The following is a 9,116-nucleotide window of genomic DNA, read 5'->3' as shown; positions in this document are numbered from 1 at the left end:
AGGAGGATGTAAAATCTTTCCTAAAGCAATCAGCAGATCGATTCACATTAAATGAAAAGATCGAGACAACCACACTTCTATTGAAGTTGGTGTCCATGTAGTACAATAGAAAGGGTAATATATATGAGTGTATTATGGAGATGTCTAATCTTGCTACAAGATTAAAGATATTACAACTCAAAATAGAAGAGAATTTGTTAGTGCATTTTATCTTTATGTTTCTGCCTATACAATTCACTCCTTTTAAAATATCTTATAATATTCAAAAGGAGCAATAGTTATTAAATGAGCTTATTGCTCACTCTGTGCAATAGGAGAAGAGACTGAGGTGAGATACAATTGAAAGTGCTCATTTCACATCCACTCATTAGGATTCGAGCAACAAAAAAAAAGAAGATTAATAACAAAAGCAAAAGTAAACAAACTGTAGAATCTGGGGTTCATGGGCATAAAGAGCAAAGAAGTAAGATAAGAATTCTCTTTATTTCCTTTGTAAAAAAAAGGGTCATATAAAGAAGGATTGCTTTAAATACGCCAACTAACATGCTAAGAAAGGTAAACTTCTTAACTTTATTAGTTCAGAAGTCAATTTAGCGATTGTATCTAATTACACTTGGTGGATAAATATCGGTGCTACTACTCACATAAGTATCACTATGCAAGATTGTCTCAGGAGTCAACTGTCGCTTGATGGTGAAAGATATACCTATACGGGAAATGACAAGAAAAATAAAGTAGAGTCCATAGGTATTTTTAGATTTTATTTAGGAACTAATTTTTTTTTAGATTTGGACAATAATTTTATGCATCATTTTTTAGATAAAACATAATTTCTATTTTTTGTTTGGACAAATATTACTATTCTTGTTCATTTGGAAATAGAGTTTTTAGTATTTTTCTTAATTCAGTATTGGTTGGTAATGATTCCTTGATTGATAAACTGTATAAATTGAACTCCTTAACTCCTATTAATGACAACATAATTATGCACAGAATAGGTATGAAATATAATTTGACCAACGAGAATTCTTCTATGCTGACATTTAGGACATGTTTCCAAACAACCCCTAGAAAGTTTGATGTCACATGGAATTCTCGATTCCATTGACATGTCAGACTTTGAGGTCTACATAGTGTGTTAAAGGGAAGACCACTGACAAGAGGAATAAAAGTGCAAGCTGATGTAGTGACATCTTGGAATTAATATGTACAAACATTTGTAGACCATTCCCTAAGACATCTTGGAATGGACATACATATTTCATTAGTTTCATAAATGATTACTCACGATACAACTATTTATACCTTATTTATGAGAAGTTGCAATCATTGGACATGTTAAAGATTTTCAAAGTTAAAGTTGAAAATCAACTAGGCAAGAAAATTAAGGCCGTTAGATCCGATCGTGGTGGTAAATACTATGGTCGATATGACGGATCAGGTAAATAACGTCCAGGACCATTTGCAAATTATCTTAAAGAGTGTCGGATCACCCCTCAATATGCCTTACCTGATCCTCCCAATTAGAATGGTATAACTGAGCGACAAAATCGTACCCTAAAAGACATGGTGAGGAGTATGATGACTTTCACTTCTCTATCAGAGTCTTTGTGGGGTGAGACACTTGAGACTATAATTTACCTACTTAACAGAGTACCTAGTAAGGTAGTGACTAAACCCCCATACGAGATGTGGACGGGTAGGAAGCCTAGCATTAGACATTTGCACGTCTGGGGTTGTCCAGCTGAGGTTAGGCCTTATAAGCTTAGTGAAAGGAAATTATACCCAAGAACTTTGAGCTACCATTTTGTGGGGTATCCTGATAAATCTAGAGGTCATAAATTTTATAGTATAGTAAGAGCACTAAGGTTAGGGATGTATCTTTCGAGGAAAGCATTGGTGATCCTCCTATGGTCACTATTATAAAGTGTAATGAGTAATGGTTTGATATCCATACCCACATTATAGATATTACACATCCTATGAGAGTAGTAAACCAAGATATACCTGTATCATCTCCAATGCAATTGGAGAAACCCCCACTGAGGTTGAGATATTATCTCATATTGATGAGAAAGTACGTCAACCATTTCAATAGTGTCTTTAAGATGATCCATAAGGGAATGGAGATCCACGATTTTTCATGATTATGTTTATCTCCAAGAGCATAATTTGGGCATTGGGTTGAAAGTGATTATACATCTTTAAAGATGTAAAACAATGCTCTAATCATGAGAGGTGGATTGAAGCTATGAAGGATGAGTTGAAGTCTATGATAGACGATGATATTTGTGAACTTATCAAATTGGCTGAAGGTACGAAATTCGTTGGATATAAATGAACATTTAAAATCAAACAGGATTCGAAGGGCAATGTCGAGAAGTATAAGGCTCATCTTGTTGCTAAGGGATTCACTCAAAATAGGATATTGATTAAAAGTTCTTGCTTGTGTCAATGAAAGACTCCCTTAGGGTAATCATAGAACTTGTAGATCATTTTGGTTTAGAGCTATACTAGATAGATGCAAAGATTGCATTCCTCAATGGTGCAATAGGAGAACTTTGAGTCTGAGGACTCAAAGCACCTAATATATAGATTAAAAAAGTCCATTTATGATTTGAAATAGGCATCCTATCAATGATATCAAAAATTTGATTAGGTGGTTACTTCATTTGATTTTAAGGAGAACCCTGTTGATTAATGTATATATGTTAAGTTTAGTAGGAGCAAGCTTATTATTCTTGTTCTGTATGTAGATGATATATTGCTAGCAAACAATAATAAATGTTTGCCACCATAAATCAAATTATTTCCATCAGATAATTTTGAAATGAAAGATCTTGGTAAAGTATATTTTATTTTAGGCATACAGATATGTTGTGATCGTTCAAGAGGTATTCTTAGACTTTCATAAAAAAACCTATATTAAAAAGGTGCTCATATGGTATGACATGCAAAACTGTGCACCTGATGACACACTCATATCTAAAGGTGACAAATTCAATTTGTAGTAGTGTCCATGACTTAAACTTGAAATAAAAGAGATGCAACAATTTTCTTATGCGTTATCTGTGCTAAGTCTCATGTATGCACAAGTTTGTATGAGTCCAGACATTGTGGGGATGTTAGGCTAATACTTAACCAACCCAAGATGGTGCATTGAAAAGCAGTGAAAAGAGTGATACAGTATTTGTAGAAAATAAAAAGATATATGCTCACATATCCGAGGTCTGATCACCTGGAGGTGATTGGATATTCATACTCTGACTTTGTTGGATGCTTGTGTAGAATCGTTGGGAGCGCTAGAAGGGGGGTGAATAGCGCGTACGTTGCATTTCACAATTTGTATAATACTTATAAATCCTTGCGTACATAGAAATCGAGAGGGCAACCGAAAGAACAAGAACATATGGATTTACTTGGTTCACAACCATAGACTGCTACTCCAATACCCACGATCAAAGGATCATTTTCGACGGACAATCAATTAAATAACTCCCCTCTTACGAAAGAGAGTTAGCACTTTACAAAAAGATAGGACCAGTAACATGTATACCGACCTAGTAAATTAAGAACAATATCAAGTGCAACAATTATACCGACAGAGTAAAGATCGCAGATTCTGATGCAGCTCTTCGGTGTGATGACGACATTTCTAGTTGAAGATTCACGTGCAAATGACCGTTGTTTGATTGCAGAATGATGCTTTAAGGGCTTTTCCACAAGACTCTTTTATTGAGTTATTTGAGCGCTTGGAAGCCTTTCCAGGCGCCTCCACGTTGTCCGTTGATCCACTATCGACACTGCTAACTCAGCACTTCCAAGTGCCTGCATCCCTTTTCAGGCGCCTCTATGCTCGCATAAAGGTTTCAGATCAACCTTAACTCCACAATGCCTTATCCAAATCGGGATGCCTGGAACCACTTCGGACGCCTGGAAGTTGAGATGTCCCGACCACTGAGACTCTGCCACCTCATTGCTTCGCTGGCCCAGTTCCGCTAGAGGTCTGGTCGCCTAGATCCAGATAAGGGTGTTCAGAACATAAAGTTCCAACCCCTCATTTCTTGTATTACAAGTTAGTGCAAAATAAAATATGACAGGAAAGAACAACAATTTTAATAAATTGGTTTAGTCTTACTTTGGATTTCTAGTGAAACCTTGGATCAGACTAATTGTTAGATCGAGAAAAAGTTAAAGGGGGTGAATAGCGTTGTTTGTATGCATTAGAAAATCATTCGAATAATAGAGTCGTGCAGTAGAAAGATAGATAATTGAAATGAAAAAAGACAATGAGATTTTACTTGATTCATAGTCGCGTGACTACTACTCTAAGGCTCGCAATCAGTCTGACTGCTTTCGATGGGCATTCACTATTAACCTTTTTCTCAAAAGAGAAGAAGGTTCGTTTCTTTTTATAAGGATGAGGTTCGGTAGCAATTTTACCGACCCTTGTAATAATTCAGCACAAAAGAAATAAATATTAAAATAAAATGTAACCAACTACATGTTACCAAGTGTTAGGCTCGTTTGAGCTCGTAGCAGTGTTGCGTTGTTTGTTGTGTAGTTGAAGCTTGAGCGTAGGAGGGTCTCAAGGTCACAACTTTGGTGTGGATTGGAAGCAGAGAAGCGTTTAAAAGGTGTGTATTGAGGCTGTTGTTTGAAGGTTCTTTTAAGGTTGATTCCGGTTGCCTCCAGCATAGTTTATCCGATTTGACTCATCGGTGAGTCATCCACCTCCGGGTGTCTGGAATGCTGATGTGGCGATTACTGAATTAGACTTTGCTTCAGTTGCAACTTATCCTTCTCCGAGCGCTTAAAATCAATGATTTCGATTAGCTTCTAATTTAGATTTCTATATCACAGAGTTAGCACATATATAATAAATGATTATTATTGATAGCTTTCCAGCTATTCGGTCTCAACTTTAAGTCTCTCATGAAACCTCAAGTTGGATCGATGCCTATTGCTCTTTTTTTGAGAGTGCATCTTCACCACTCCACTCGAAAAAGTTTACATAGTACCAAATCTTGATCCTCTTGACTTGCTTGGACTTTTGCTCAGCTCGATCTTGACCTTCAGGACTTTTCACTAGACCTCCGGTCCTTGACCCATTCTAGATTTCTGCATAGTGCCCTTGACCCGATGTCCTCGTTCTGTTGAGACTTTTGTCTAGTCCCTTCGACCATGACTTCCTTATCCAGTCCCACTAACCAGGACTTCCTTGCCTAGCCTCAATTAGGACTTCCCTGTTGTGTGATAACCCTAGATTAGATGTCACGAGTAGGGTTGCAAATTGATTTTAAATTTATCGAAAACCCACGATTAAATCCAAATAAATGAAGTATAGGGGCCTCGAGTCGTATTTTTCCAAGGACTAGTAGAAAATCGTTTAATTCGAGCTTCCGAGTGTCGTATTTTTGGGTTTTCACATATACGATGGGGGTTTGGTGTTTTTCAATTCAAAATACAAATCAAAGGTATTAAAATAGGGATGAATGAATGACACTTTTGAATGAAACTAAATTGTCCTTAACCTAGAAATGCAATGCTAGAATTTAGGACTTTAATAACTAAACTAAAACGAGAAATGCGTTTAAAGAACTAATCTAGCTTAAGAAAAATCAAAGCAAGATGCAATCAAAGAAAACTAATAACTAAATTAAACTACAAGCAATCAACGGGAACTAAAAACTGGGGCTGAAATTGGCACGGGAAGGAAGTTTAAGTTGGCACGAAACAGTATGAAGCCTGTTTATCAGAAACTGAAATCAGACACTACAATAAACAAGAATTGCAAGTCACCGAAGCTAAATAGAGTCCTAAAACACACAAACTATCATTAGGAATTAAGAAGCTCAAACAATATGCAGTTGATAGCCTAAAATTGCTGAAGAACAGGAAGGTATCAAATGTGCAAAGACAGCAAAACAGAAAATGCAGAAATGAGTAAACTCCTCCTCTTCTCCTTCGAATCCCTTTGGCTGGTTGTCAATCAGCTGTTGAACCCCTTTGGAAGCTTCGGATGGGTCGTTGTGTGGGTTGCTCGTTGCCAGCACCGCGAATTTTGCCGGAAAAACCCTCTCCGGCCAAGAACAGGTTGCTGCACAGCGGAAGTCAGGTTGCAAACTGGATTTCCTCTCTTCTTCGTGCTCCTATCGGATAGACGATGATATAGGGCGGCTCCACGGTCCTAGGAGAACCCCTCAAAGGAATCGTGACGCCGGATTGTGCTGTGATCTGTTGGAACTCGCGGAAAACAGAGGTTTCGGCCGGCGGAAAAAACCTCTCCGCCGCTCAACTCCAGCCGCCGGAAAATGCCCAATCGGCCGGCTTCAGCTTCTTCAGGGATCAGGGAATGCGATGGATTCGAGTTGGGAGGAAAAGGGCGCCCGTGGAGTTACGTCGCGAGGCAGGGCAGGCGCGCGGCGGGGAACGAAGAACAGTAGCCGCTGTTAATCGATTAAACTTGTGTATATATAGTTGAGGGTCCCTGATTAATCACTGAATCCTGGCCGTCCATTTTGAATTTGATGATCTGGACTTGATCTAGGCTTTTAGGGCAGCTTAGGACTTCCAAAAATTTGAGAGATCTTCATCGGGCTCGATCTAGGTCATGTCTTCCATGTTGGCTTGGTCAATTTGGGCAGATTAGCTCGATTTGATTGCGATTGAACTCGAACTTGAACCGATTTAGCCCTAAAATCAAATAAATTCAATTAATGTAAAATTTGCCATTAAATCATAGAAATTATAATAAAATCTTCAATTATACCACATGACACAAATATAATCAAATTAATTCATTTAACGATTATTTTCATGTAAAAATCCAGAATTGAATTGATTAAAAATTGCATAAAAACCTTGACTCATCATTGTGCTACATGCACACTTAGATCGGTCCATAAATAAGACTAACCTTAAACCTTTACTAATATCAAAATATAAATTTGATGTAATACAAGTGGGTAGCTCAACGACATCGGTGTGTATGTAACCGATGTAAAACCGATGTAATATCACTCAACGATATCGGTTTCGCAACGGTGTACAATCGATGTAATATATGTATCACAACGACATCGGAACTTGCAACGGTGTAAAACCGATGTAATATATGTTTAACATCAATTTTAACAACGATTTTCGACCGATGTAATATCATTCAACGACATCGGTTTTGCAACGGTGTAAAACCGATGTAATATATGTTTAACGTCAATTTTAACAACGGTTTTCGACCGATGTAATATCACTTAACGACAACGCTTCCAAACCGATGTCATTAAATATTTTTTTTATGTTGTTTGTAAATTATGATCGAGCAAGATGACAAAATTATCATAATATTATAAATTCATCAAACAAATCACAAATACAAAAGCACCGATATATTTAATCACCTCAATATTTACAAATAATCAAAAGTAACTAACAAAAATTATTCTTCTTGCAACTTCTACAGATACAAATCCAAAAGGGAAAAGTAAACAAAATCTCCATCTAGAGGTGTAGGGAAATGATTGGCTTCGAAATCGAAAGAGCTTTCAGCTTTTGCTCCAGCCTTTGTAACTGCAGTGAACCTTGGCGAGTGCAGCCATGTAGTCATTTGATCTGAGCAGAGGAATAAGATAGCGGATCACAGAGAATACACTGGTTTGGATCTTTCAAAAACCGATTGTATTTCAGAGCAAGATTAGTATTGCTTGTAATTGCAAATCCATCCTGATCCACAGTTAATTAAAAGCATATCACATAGAAGACTGGAAGTCAGGAAAGATGGAGCTGAAAAATGAATCATAGACTATGCTGCAAAAGATGATTGAGCAAGCCAGTTAAATTCTAGGCAAACCTTTTCTGGATCTCCACCATCTTTGAACATATCATATGCTTTCCGCATTACAGGCCGTGGATCTCGACCTACCTGCAAAATTGTCACTGAACAAACTCAAAATGAAGCTAAAACAGTATCAAACTGATAGATATTTGTAGAAGCTTATATTTGCAGATAAGAACATCTTGAAGAGGCAATTGCGGTAAGACTTCTGAAAATGGTTATTCCAGGAACTAAAGCTTTAGCTGGTTATCATACATTAAGAATCTGATCCTTTTTACTGAGTTCAAGATTACTGTGATTCCAGTGGATGAAACCTGAGAATTGAATTGAATTGATACAGTGAAGCTTTACACTTGCCTCTAAAAACCTTTTCCGAGCTTCCTCAGGCCCATAAAGCTGAGCTTCACAAAGAAAGCACCAAATGCATTTTGATGTGTATTACAGTAAAATCACACGTTGGAGATGTTCTTATCTCACTGGCAAACATCAAAGTATCTCCACGTCCCCATCATCATATAAGACCTGAAAAATAAAGCAAAATTTAGTATGTTAACAAACAAAGCAGAAGAAAAAGCAGCAAACTCATTGAGGATTCACAATTCAAAGTGCTCAACACCTTATGTTTCATATCGTGCCAGTGTAAAACCTGAGGATCAAACAAATGGAAAATAAATTTTTTAACAATTTCTAACTAAAATATATACATATATATAAAAACTCACAGATGATCATCTGGCCACCATACTTGAACTCTATTACCAACTAATCTCTCATCCAGTTTTCTTATCTGGGAGTCAGAAAACTGGGTCAACACTGTAATATTCAGAAGCCAAATATAACGAGCATTGCCATGAATGTGATAAGGTATAAAGATATTAGCTGTGGGATATCTTTGGAGATAAGGACAAGCAAGAATGGAAATTTACTGCACAAATACCTTCTTCCTCATGTCTCCTGCAACATACATGTCCTCTCTCTTTGTATCTGTTGTGAAATATATAATACCAAGGAAATAAGAATAAGAAAATGTTAAGCATAAAACAAAAAAAAGGCTACTACTTTACCTTCCAAAACCAAGGTAAAGTATAATAGTTGCAATTCGACTCACGGAGCCGTCGAACATTCGGATGGCCTCCTCGGCTTCCCCGACGCTGGCCATAGTCACGAATGCGAACCCATGGCTGCGATCCGTGACCCGATCATAGACTACCTGAAGAAGGATTAGGTCAAATGCCTAAATTAGGCACGGCGTGTGACGGAGAGGAAGAGCGCAGTGGGA

The 9,116-nt window shown here is 37.4% G+C and overlaps 1 long non-coding RNA gene across 1 annotated transcript; it reads right to left on the bottom strand.

Moving 5' to 3' along the window:
• Nucleotides 1-7,747: 7,747 nt before the first annotated feature.
• On the bottom strand, nucleotides 7,748-8,656 carry LOC141837901 (uncharacterized). The gene is made up of 4 exons (XR_012602599.1): nucleotides 8,560-8,656; nucleotides 8,454-8,483; nucleotides 8,191-8,359; nucleotides 7,748-7,920 (listed from the first exon to the last, which is right to left on the bottom strand). It is a non-coding gene; the product is annotated as an uncharacterized LOC141837901 (long non-coding RNA).
• Between the last annotated feature and the right edge of the window lie 460 nt (nucleotides 8,657-9,116).

Source organism: Curcuma longa, chromosome 11, assembly GCF_044706935.1.
Source record: "Curcuma longa cultivar G26 ecotype Majalengka, Jawa Barat chromosome 11, ITB_CL_G26_1.1, whole genome shotgun sequence".
NCBI classification, from domain to species: domain Eukaryota; kingdom Viridiplantae; phylum Streptophyta; class Magnoliopsida; order Zingiberales; family Zingiberaceae; genus Curcuma; species Curcuma longa.
The sequence above is the reverse complement of the archived record's forward strand: the minus strand, read 5'-3'. Positions and strand labels throughout refer to the sequence as shown.